We start from the raw sequence: 12,026 nt of genomic DNA, 5'->3' as shown, positions 1-12,026 counted from the left end.
CCTAAAAGTGACATACAGAGCAATAGAATACAATTAAGAATAAACCCATACCATTATCAATTGCTCTTTGACATAGATGCCAAGACAATTCAATTGGGTAAGATTAATCTTTAACAAATAGTTCTGGGACAACTGGATATCTATATTCAAAAGAGTGCAGTGGGACCCCTATTTCACACCAGATATAAAAATGAAATCAAAATAGTTCAAACAAAAAATGTAAGAGTTAAACTTTAAAACTCTTAGAGGAAAATACAAGCAAAAATATTCATGACTTTGGATTAGGCAATGGTTACTTAGCTATGACACCAAAAACACAAGCAACAACAGAAAAAGTAGATAAAATTAGACTTCATTAAAATTAAAAACTTTTGGAGTTCAAAGGGTAACATGAAGACCATGAAAAGAGAAATCACAGGATGGGGAGAAATATTTACCAGTTATCTGATAAGGGATTTGTAACCAGAATGTATAAGGAACTCTTACAACTCAAAAAATCAGAGACAACCAAGTTTCAAAATGAACAATTTGCATAACATATTTGCAAAGAGACATATAAATAGCCAAAAATTACGTGCAAAAATGTTCATTAAAGACATTATGGGAGGAAATATAAATCAAAACCACTATAAGAAAGCATTTCATGCCCACTACTGTGGTCATAGTTGAAAAAAATAAGCAGACAATATCAAGCGTGAATGAAAATGTGAAGGAATTGGACCCTCAAATACAGCTGGCAGGATTGTCAAATGATGAAGTCACTATGGAAAATAGTGTGACAATGCCTCAAAAAGTTAAACAAAGAATTACCATATGACCCAGCAATTCCACTCCTAGGTGTATATCCAAGAGAAATGAAAACACATGAACCCACAAAAACTTGTACATCGATTTCTGGAGTAAGACGGCCACAGTGCATGGGCTGAGGACCTGGAGCCAGGTTGCTCAGTGGCTGGTAAGATTTGTGTTCACTATTTTCAAACATATTGTAATGTTCGTATTTTGAAGCCAAAATCTGTGTGTTTTTTCAGTTATACTTCATTCAAGTGTAGTCATTCACATCAATGCCTGAAAACAATTGCTGCTCTACATGGATAGATTGTTCAGTTCAAACTCTCAAACATTGGAGAAGGGATTAGAGAAATAACTGCTAGAGAATGGTATATAAAAGGAGATACAGTGTCTCAATTTGATAGCATCTGTGAAATTCAAAGAGATAAAGCATCTCTTACCATCACTAGTTGTTTTGATGGAGTAATTAAAAACTCTACTATATTGTAGACAAGATTGCCTATGTGGGGAAGCCATTAGTAGACATAGAAAAGGAAGCTTTAAAGGATTCAGAGGAAGGTGCTGTTGAAACACCTGCCATGTCACATGATGAACATACACACCAAGAGATAAAGAGCCAAAACACTGGCAACTCCTGCAATTCACTGCCTTACAATGGAAAACAATATTAAGCTGAGTGAAGTTGTTGGCTCAGGGAAAGATGGCAGAATACTTAAGATATTCTCAAGTATTTGGCAAAGCAGACAGGAACTATATTACCTCCTTCACCAAAAGCTGAAATTATGCTACTTCCAGCAACACCAAAACACAGGATTATTATACCAATTTCAAAACCTCCGGTATTCACAGGCAAAGACAGAACAGAACCCGTTAAAGACTTCACAAAGCCATGGTCAAGATGATGTCTGCGGCCCTGAAAATTTCTCACTTTGGCTATTGTGATGAGGTTGATCTTACTGAACTGGTTAAGCTACAAGAAGAATTAAAGCCCATTGCTTTTGCTCCTGGAATTAAAATCTCCTTTAATCGCTTCTTAAAGCCTGCTTCCTTGGAATTGCTGCAGTTTCCCATTCTTAATGCTTCTGTGATTGAAAACTGCCAGTATATAACATATAAGGCTACTCATAATATTGGGGTAGCAATGGATACTGAGCAAGGGTTAATTGTCCCTAATGTAAAAATGTTCAGATCTGCTCTATATTTGAATTTGCTAGTGAATTAACTATCTCCAGAAATTGGGCTCTGCAGGTCAAATTGAAACCACTGATCTTACAGGAGTAACATTTACTCTTTCCAGCACTGGATCAATTGGTGTTACTTATGCCAAATCAGTAATATTGCCACCTGAGTAGCAATTGGGGCTCTTGGATTAATTAAGGCCCTTCCCAATTTAACCAGAAGGGAGAACTATATGTGGCACAGATAATAAATGTGATCGCAGAATTATTGGTAGTGCTACAATGTCACACTTCTCAAATTTATGGAAATCCTACTTAGAAAACCCAGCTTTCACACTACTGAAACTGAAATGAAGATTGATTAGACATCTTGAACTTTTTGGGCTTCCAAAGATGTTAAGCCTATCTGTGCCAGCCTATGTTCTTCATTACAATTCATATTACAAATGATCTGTATTGTCTGATTAGAGTTTAAGGCACAATACTTCTCACTGTTCTATTAGACTTTTTACTGAAAAAGAGTTATGATGTAATAGCTTCCTGGGGCTGTTACATTTTATAGGTCATAGTATAATTTCTTTTTTTTTTTTTTAATTCCCCTCCCCTCCCCCAGTTGTCTGGTTTTTTTTGTTTGTTTTTTTTTTTTTTTTGGTTGTCTGTTTTTCTGTGTCTTTTTGCTGCGTCTTGTTTCTCTGTCCGCTTCTGTTGTCATCAGCGGCACGGGAAGTGTGGGCGGCGCCATTCCTCGGCAGGCTGCTCCCTCCTTTGCGTTGGGCGGCTCTCCTTATGGGTGCACTCCTTGCGCGTGGGGCTCCCCTACGCGGGGGACACCCCTGTATAGCACTAGCACAGCACTCCTTGCGCGCATCAGCACTGCGCATGGGCCAGCTCCACATGGGTCAAGGAGGCCCGGGGTTTGAACCGCGGACCTCCCATGTGGTAGACGGATGCCCTAACCACTGGGCCAAAGTCCGTTTCCCTAATTTCTTAATATGGTACTGAGGTCTTTGAGTTGATGTTTTGAAACTGGCAAAAACAACAAAGTTAATGTTACAAAAAGACAGGTAGCCATATACAGTATTTCCTTCCTTCCTTCCTGCCTTCCTTCCTTCCTTCCAGCTGAAGGAAGTTAATGAAACTTTTCTTTCAGCTTCTTTTAGGTGGGATAAGGAAATTATATACAAAAACATTTTCTATTCACCACGATAATGCAAATTGTTATATAAAATAAGTGCAATTATACTTTTAAGATATCCAGAACTAGATTCTTGTTCTGTAAAGATTATCATATGTAAATGTCTTATTTATACAAAGCAATATTTCTTAAGAAGGAAAATTATAAGGTAATCTTAAAAAAGCCCAGTTACAGCTTTATAACCAGTAAAACCATTAAAAGTGTTTGTTTAAAGTGGAAAAAAATGTATACAAATATTTATGACAGAATTATTAATAATAATCAAAATGGAAACAATCCAAAAGGTCACCCACTGATGAATGAATGAATAAAACATAGTAGAATATTTTTCAGCCATAAAAGCAATGAAGTATTAATACATGCAACACCATGGATGGACCTTGAAATCATTATGCTAAGTGAAAGAAGCCAGACACAAAAGGCCATGTATTATATGACCCCATTTATATGAAATATGCAGAATGGGCAAATCCACAGACACAGAAAGTAGACTAGTGGGCTGGGGGAGAAAGGGATGGGGTGTAGTTGTTAATGGGTATTGGGTTTCTTTTTGGGATACTGAAAATGTTTGAAATTAGATGAAAGTGTTAGCTGCACAGCAATTTTCAGATACTAAAAACCATTGATTTACTCACTTAAAAAGGTGAATTTTACAATATGTGAATTACATACCAATTTTTAAAAGATACTATATAAAGACTAAAATGATAATAATTAGAGAAATTAATTGCAAGTAAAATACTCACAAAGCACTAGTATTCAGGAAAAAGATAGACTATTTAATAGGAAGCAAGGCAAAAGACTTTAACAGGAGCTTCATTAAAGAGGAAATACAAGTGGCCAATAAATACAGGAAAATGTTGAGCCATAAATATAATCATTAAAGTCAAATTAAAACCAGAAGATACTTTTACATAGCTACAAGACAAGTAAAAATTAAAGTACCTGATAATGTCATGTAGAAGAAAAGATGTAGAGCCTTTCCATAAACTACTACTGAGAGTATGAGTTGATATAAACACATAGGAAAAGTTTGATATTATATAATACATTTGAAAATAAGCATACTCCTTTTCTTAGAGATTCTACTCCTTAACAAACACTCCACAGAAATTTATACATATGGCATACTGCAGTTTCTCTCCCTGCCCTATATCTACTCTTTCCTCTTTCCTTCAAGAATTGAACTCTATTTCCCCACCCACTGAATCTTTTCTGTTGATCAATATTATAAGTCAGAGGTGACAATATGCTGGTTATTAACATAGGCTTCAAAAGTTCCTGCATGTTTCCACTCTCTCTCTTTCACCCCTATCATATGAACATGCCTAGACTTATATTCTGGTTGGTGAGACTATGTGGAGCAGAGATGGGTCTGTGAAATTGAGGTAATCTAGACCACTCTACTGTCAATTGACCCTCAAATATATGAGAAAAGACTCTCCAATATCACCAGAGCTGCCTACTTGCTCGTCAGATGACCACATACCCATGAGTAAGTACAGTAGAGATCATCAGGACTACCAGTTGACCTGTAGACTTGTAAGTAATATTCAATGCTTATTGTCTTATGCCACTGAGTTTTGGGGTAGTAACCAAATAGGTAATCAATACATAAGTATACGAGAGAGGTCATAGCAGCCTTGTTAAAAATAGACACAAAATGGAAGCAATCCTAATATGCCAATGGAATGGAAAAATAAACTGTGGCTTATTCATATTATACAAATACAGAATATTATATGGTAATGAAAATAGATTGAATACAGCTACATGAAATACCCTATATGAATCTTGCCAACACTACTTGAGTTTCTTTTTTTAAAAAAAACACCAAAGAATCCATATAATATTATTCCATTTATATAAAATTCAGAAGCAGGCAAACCAAGATAAAATATTTAGAAATACATTATAAGTGGTAAAACTACAAAAAAAAAAAAAAAAGAAAGAAAAGCAAGGAAATGATTACCAAATATATCAGGTGAGTAGTTACCTCATGTGTGAATGTGGTAGGCAGAGTTTTAAAATGGTCCCGACATTACTGCCCCCCGCTTTATATGCCTTGGATAAGTCCCTCCTTGAGTGTGAATGGAACCCTTGAATATGAAGGGATATCATTCCCATGATTAGGCAACCTTATATGGGGGTAGGGAATTGGGGAGATTTTGCAGATGTAATTAATGTTACTAATCAGTTGACTTTGAGTTCATCAAAGGGGAGATTATATGAGTGTCGCTTACCTAATCACCTTATTTTTAAGTCTGGATATAGAGCTAAGAGACAGGGGAAGTCAGAGATTCGAAGTGTGAGAAGGCTTATGGAAAGGGCCAATGGCAAGGAACTGCTGGAGGTCTCTAGGAGCTAAAAGTAGCACCCAGCTAAGGACCAGCAAGAGATTGGGGACCTCTGTTCTACAGTTGCAAGGGACTGAATTCTGCCAGCCACCAAATAAGGTCGAAAGAGAACTCTGATCTAGCCAAAAGGAATGCAGCTCAAGCCAATGCCTTGATTCCAGTCTTGTAAGACCCTGAGCAGGGGACACAGCTAACCCATGCCCAGAAACCTGACCAAGAATATTTTGGGGGCTGATATTTCATCACACAATGGCGCTTATTCAAAAGAATAGTACTTTTCAAAAATTTTTATCTTACCAATAATAAAAGATTCTAACTAAATGTCCATATTAGGACTGTGTGTTAAATTTAGAGTCGCTAAACCATCAAAATAAAAGGGAATGGTGGTATGTGCTTCCTCTCTATTCTGTCTCTCCCTTACTTGAAGGCTCACTTATCCTTGGCTTTCTCTTTCATTTCATTTGTAGAGTTAGTGGTTCTTTTCCCATGCCAGACCACCATGTCAAAATAGGTAGCACTACAGCAGAGCTGGTAGTTTAGCTTTCAAGTTTGATTCAGTTCACTTCCGAGATGACTTGTTCAGTCACATCTCTGGTGCTTTGAGACTCCTTGGCCTCCCTCACTTCATGTGGAGTCACATCCTCCTTGTCTTCTTTATGAGGCCTAGGCCTAGCATGGTGGTCTCAGAGAAGTTGTACCTCTTACATAGCAGATATCTTCTGTGGTAAAACTGAACTTAATACAACTTTATGAGAAATATAAATCATGTGTGCTAGATACACTGACAGGAGTGTCTAGGTTTGCCAAAGGGTTGCCAATGCAAAGTACCAGAAGTCTGTTTGCTTTTCTAAAGGGAATTTATTTGGGGTAAACGCTTACAGTTCCAAGGCCTTGAAAAGTCCAGCTCAAGGCACTTAAGAAGTGCTTTCTCATCAAAGTCAGGTGCCACATGTTGAAGCAAGATGGCGGACAATCTCTGCCTGGTCTCTCCTTCCCCTCAGGCTTCCTCTCTTGGCTCAGCTGTTCCATTTTCCTCCCAATTTTAGCTGCAAACTGGCATAGGGCTTATCTCTTAAGGCTTCCTATATCAGTCTTGGCTGTTCTGCTCTCTTCCCAATTTCTGCTGTAAGCTATCAGGCAAATGGCTTATCTCTCTCTAGGGGCTTCAGCTGTTTGACCCGTCTCCTTTCTGTCACATGGCAGGATAAAAATGACAGAGCTCTCTCTTCCTATCTGTCCATGTGAGCATGTTTGTATCAGACCCAGCAAGGGGACAGGGATTCAACTTGAGTCAAGTCTTACTGACATAGTCAAATCAAAAGACCCAAGCATTCTCAACGGTAATCTAATCAAAATCCCCTAGCTGAATTTAATGCAATCAAAGGATATCACACCCAGAAGAATAGTCTATAAACATAATCTTTCTTTTTTTGTGAGCCATACAATAATTTCCCTCTGCCACAAAAGGTGAGCATAAAGGATACTGATAAAGAATTATGAAGAACACAGCATCAAAATAAGCCTCATAAAGAATTAAAAACTGGTAACTAGTAATGCAAATTGATTATCTACTGATGGTATACTAAAAATAGGAAGATGTATAACAGCTGTACCTTTAATTCTATGTAGAGTTCAATATCTACTACAGCTTTGTAACTACTTGCTGACCACCTACAGGCACCTGGGACATTTGTTTTACTCAATAATAAAATCAGCTGATTCTGTATTTATGATGTGACATCCTCCTTTTAGTTCTGATTTCTGTTTTGCTTTTTAACCCCCAATACTTCTAAGAGACAGGAAGTAGACATTGCTAGGTTACTTAAAGGCTATTCTGGGACTCTCATAGCATAACTTTATTCAAAGGACATTGACAAGATTCCCTTGCTGAAGAGCAAATGAGGGAAGAAATATTTCTGCAGCCATTTGAGGAAAATTCATCCTGCCACATATGCCTCCTTCTACATATTGCCAGTCACTCTTTGCCTCTGAAGTTATTCACTGATTGATATTTCTGCTTGTTTGCCTCAGCTGTGATCATAAATACCACACAATGGGTTGCTAAAACAACATGAATTATTGGCTAATGGTTTTGATGCTAAAATCAAAGTATCAGCAAGGCTTGTTATAGCGTTTTGGGGCTGACCGCTGGCAGACCTGGGGGCTCCTTGGCTTGTATTTCTGTCTGCAGTCATATGGCCATGTCCTTTCCTTTCTCAAGTCTATGACTTCCCTGTCCTTTTTATAAGGGCTCTAGTAATCTGGATGAAGACCCACCCTCACTCAGCTGGCCACACCTTAACTAAAATAACATCTTCAAGAGGTTCTATTCCAGTGGGTTCAGGCCCAAGGGGTCAGAGATTAAGAATAGGAGCCCATGTTTATTGAGACAATTCCCCCTACCACACTGCTCAAGTCCTCAGTTTTGCCACCTTGTTGTCCAACCTTCCTCTCTTTCACATTTCTCTTCCCTTCTCTATCCTACCCCCTCCAATTTCAAAATTTTTGTATCCTTCTTGGGCAGAATAAGTTCGTTTTAGGGATTTCACAATTGAATGATTGAAGGACTGATCAATATCTTTACTTCTCTCATTAAATCATCTAGGCTTTTCCCAGAAGGCTTTGCCTTTATAAATACATCTATTAAACTATGTCCATAAACAAAGGCCATTGTCCTCTAAAGGGAATACTGTGCTAGATCTTAAAATAATAATGTCCACCCTCAACACTTGCAAATCTCTTACCGTGCCCACAAATGCTTGATTAATATTTGATAGCACTTACTTTATTCTTTAAGTGTAAGGGAAAGTAGATTTGATCCTTGAAAATTCAAATTCAACTCTAAATTGTCTTTGTTCCCTTTTCTCTCATTCATCTAAGCCTAATTTTACTGAAAATTTCTTCTTATGTAGGTAAAAGCTAAATTCTGCAGGGAGAACAGGCAGACCTGAAATTTATATATTTGGAACAAAGCTGTTTGTTACCAGCTTCTGCTGCTTTCAATCTACAACACAGTTAAAAATGGGGGCAATTATGCATAGTACATTTTCCTTTCAAAGTTAAAACACAAAAGAAGTCCTTGTCAAAAATTATTAATATCTTAAGAAAATTTCACCATAGCCAAAGCCATTCAAAAGAATAAATCCACTCCAAATAGGATAGTGTGTGTATACTTGTGTAGAAATAATGGGGGAGGTGAGGGAGAGAAAAAGGTGAAGGACTCGTTTTCTTACAACATAAAGAAAAAATGGATATTTCATTGGATAAAAGAAAACACTGCCCCAATAATAAATAAATCCTCTTTTAAGAAAATAAGCTTAAGTGAAAAGGGAAACTAGAGGTCAAAAATGAAAACCCAAGTATAATTTAGAGAAGAATGCAGCGGAGTGTTAGAGAAAGAACATTGGGCATGAAGTCAGAATTTGGAATTTAATGAATGGGGCAGGGACAGTGGGTGGGATCACAGAGGCTATTTGACCAGCACCACAATTCACAATTCATTTGACTAACACCACAATTCAAATATATACATACGATACATACATATATCTACTATATATATATATAGAAGGCTATCTGTAAAGAAGGTTACACAATGACAATAGCTCCAATTAATTTACACATTGCTGGGTATTAATTTCTTTTCTCTATTTTGGCACAGAAAATGCATTAATTGTTAAATGTAAGCATTTAAAGTATAGCAGTTCTTATCTTTTTCTTTCTTTCATTTTTTAATGTAGCACAATCTGATAGCATTGAAAGGAAACTAATTCATTCCAGACCTCTGAGATGTCTTGCTGCCACTTATTAGCTGTGTAAACTTGGGAAACTTACTTAGCAGTGCAGTTTTATCATATGGAACAGGGACTAATAATATATGCCTTACTTAAACTCCAGGGTTGTTGCAAAATCTTTTATGTAAATCACAAAGCACAACCGAGAAGTTAGGGGCCTGTTTCCTCACGCTGATGTAAAATGAGATAGTTAGAGAGAGCCATTGTTAACCTTTAAATTTTGGAGTAAATCAAGCTGCTTGCTCAGAAAATTTGGAGACCAGAAGGTAGATCTGAATTTTCTGTCATTCTCAGAGAGACTCATCCTGGATCTCAAAGGCACTGACGTGACTGTGTTCAGTGCTGTGCGAAAGGCTGATCACTATTCTCCAGGTATATCTGAAATGGGTCTTTCAAGGAAGTTTTTCTGGAGATACTATTTCTATCTAATTAATCCCATTTCCCCAGTGATATTGAGATAAAATTAAAGATATATTCTACTAAGGTAAGAAATGTCTTTGGATAAAAACATGTACACCTACATGCATACACACTTAAAAACACTTAAGAATAAAAACTTCATAGAAATAATAAAATTTGCTAACTGATACAGCATGCTAACCTTAAAAAAGGCATATTGCAAGGTCATGTTCTCTGGGAAGCAAACTCTGAGAGGGAGATATTCTTGCAGCAATGTTTATAGGATGCTCTCAGGATTATTATTTCCAGTCTTGAAGTAAGTTCTAGGTGGAACACTACATAATCCACTACAGTCTACACCTGGTGCCATGCAGATCCACATATCATATAATCAGTTCTGGGAGCAGTTCCCTGGTACCTGGCAGAAGGTTGCAAGAAGTTGGTTAGTGGGATGAACTATAGGCCCCACTAATGAAGCTAGTTTTAAAGCTGTACCTAATACTCTTCGTACCCCTCCTTAACCACTCATCCAGCATTCCCAAGCCCCTCAGCCGGCACCTCCATTAGCCTTGATAGTTTACTTGGTAGAGGGACACAGACCCTCATTCTTGAGGAGTTATCATGTTCCCAAGATTTAGCTACTGAACTTACTATCAAAATTAGGCAAGAGAGTATCAAGGGATATGCAAGTAAATCTCCCGGATACCAAACATATTATTTTGCTGCCCAATCATGTAACAGCAGCTCTACCTTCTTCTTATCATCAGAGTCACTTGCCATATTAGTGAATCCTTGCCTACTGTTCCTGTGGCTCAAGAAGCTTGATAGGACTAAACAGCAGTTGAAGCTTGAGCTTTAATAGTATTCTTGCTGTTCTCCTGAAGGATGCATTTTCCCTCTGGGAACCAAAGATTCTAAACTTATAGAGCCCAGATTGCCAGAATGAGAAACACAAATACCCTAAGTAGCTCACAAGGAGTGATAAATAAACATGGTACTCCTACTTCCACTGCTTAATTAGAGGACCAGTGTAGTCATTGTTTTGAGAACAAAGAATCATATAACAGTTGTTAATTTAGGATGTGAACAGCATTTCCCAAAGTATCCTCTCCAAGCTGATGCCTCCAATGCTCATTCAACAGGTTGTTCCATTGCTTAAAAGATGGACAGCTTCTGGGACATGGGGTTCCCCAGGAGATAGACAAATGCCAGACCTCCTTTTCTGCGAGATAGGTGATTTAGTCCAGAGTTTCCTTATATGGAATCACATGTCAGTGGATCAAATATTCTGTAACTCCCCCCAGATTGTGGTGCTGGCAGAGGCTCTAGTAGCAGGAGACGCATACATATACTCCAAACATTGTAGATTCCAGTCAATATGGTGGCAGCCATTTTCAAACTGGAAGGGGTCTTATGTAGTTAACTTGCCACCAAAGGACTTGTTGGTCTCCTTGAGGAATGACACCATATTAGGAGCTTAGAATTAGTTTCTCTTGCTAACTGACTAGAATTTGTAATAACAGTAACTAGAACAGCCGGGGTAAGTGGAATCCATGCAGTTTAGCCCATGCACAGCCTCCATCCCTACCACCAAGCCTATGCTGTTTATATGCCCAATGTGCCAGCATTGAGGTGACTGACACCAACTCAGTCTACTTAGTTGGCTGGGTCTCTTCTAGGATAACTGTTCTCTCGTGGGTATTAATAAGCAGTAGAAAATCCATCCTATTTCATACCAACTTCAATAGATTATCTAAATGCCTCTTTCTCTTCTGTGTCCCCAGTCTCCTACTTTTTCTTCTTCCAGGACCCTGACTAATCAGCCAAGCTATTTTCCATTGCCCACGTATCTGCATCATCATTACCTCAGCACATTTCTCTTTCCACACAAAGTAGACAGCCAGGTACACTGTTCAAAGCTTGGCCCTTGAAAAGATTTTCCTTTACCACTGTCTTTCAGGGACAATCCTGAGTCGAGTGTACTTGAGTCATTTTCAGTTTGCACCTACATATTGTTGGTGTTTTATTTCCTCCTCTATCAGCTGGTCATTAGGAAGCCCCTCAGATGGCCAAAGAGGTGAGCTGAGGGAGAGAGCTGGTACAAGATGGTGGGTGACATCAGGGTCTGAGCTACCTACTGGTGAACTTCACTTGTGTATTCTTGCCTTGCTCTTGTTTGGCCCCAAATGTACCGCTGTCATCTTAGAGTGGATTATTGCTGGCCCAGACCAATATTATGGCCTGGTGAGACTGACTGAGTCCTGCTCGTGATGGAAGTTCCAGTTGCATGGTCATTTGATGTCCCTTGGTC

The 12,026-nt window shown here is 38.2% G+C and overlaps 1 pseudogene; it reads left to right on the top strand.

The window, feature by feature from the left end:
* Positions 1-1,446: 1,446 nt before the first annotated feature.
* Positions 1,447-2,324, top strand: LOC101442207 (lipoamide acyltransferase component of branched-chain alpha-keto acid dehydrogenase complex, mitochondrial pseudogene; annotated as a pseudogene).
* The last annotated feature ends 9,702 nt before the right edge of the window (positions 2,325-12,026 follow it).

This window comes from Dasypus novemcinctus, chromosome 14, assembly GCF_030445035.2.
Source record: "Dasypus novemcinctus isolate mDasNov1 chromosome 14, mDasNov1.1.hap2, whole genome shotgun sequence".
Classification (NCBI taxonomy): domain Eukaryota; kingdom Metazoa; phylum Chordata; class Mammalia; order Cingulata; family Dasypodidae; genus Dasypus; species Dasypus novemcinctus.
The sequence above is the reverse complement of the archived record's forward strand: the minus strand, read 5'-3'. Positions and strand labels throughout refer to the sequence as shown.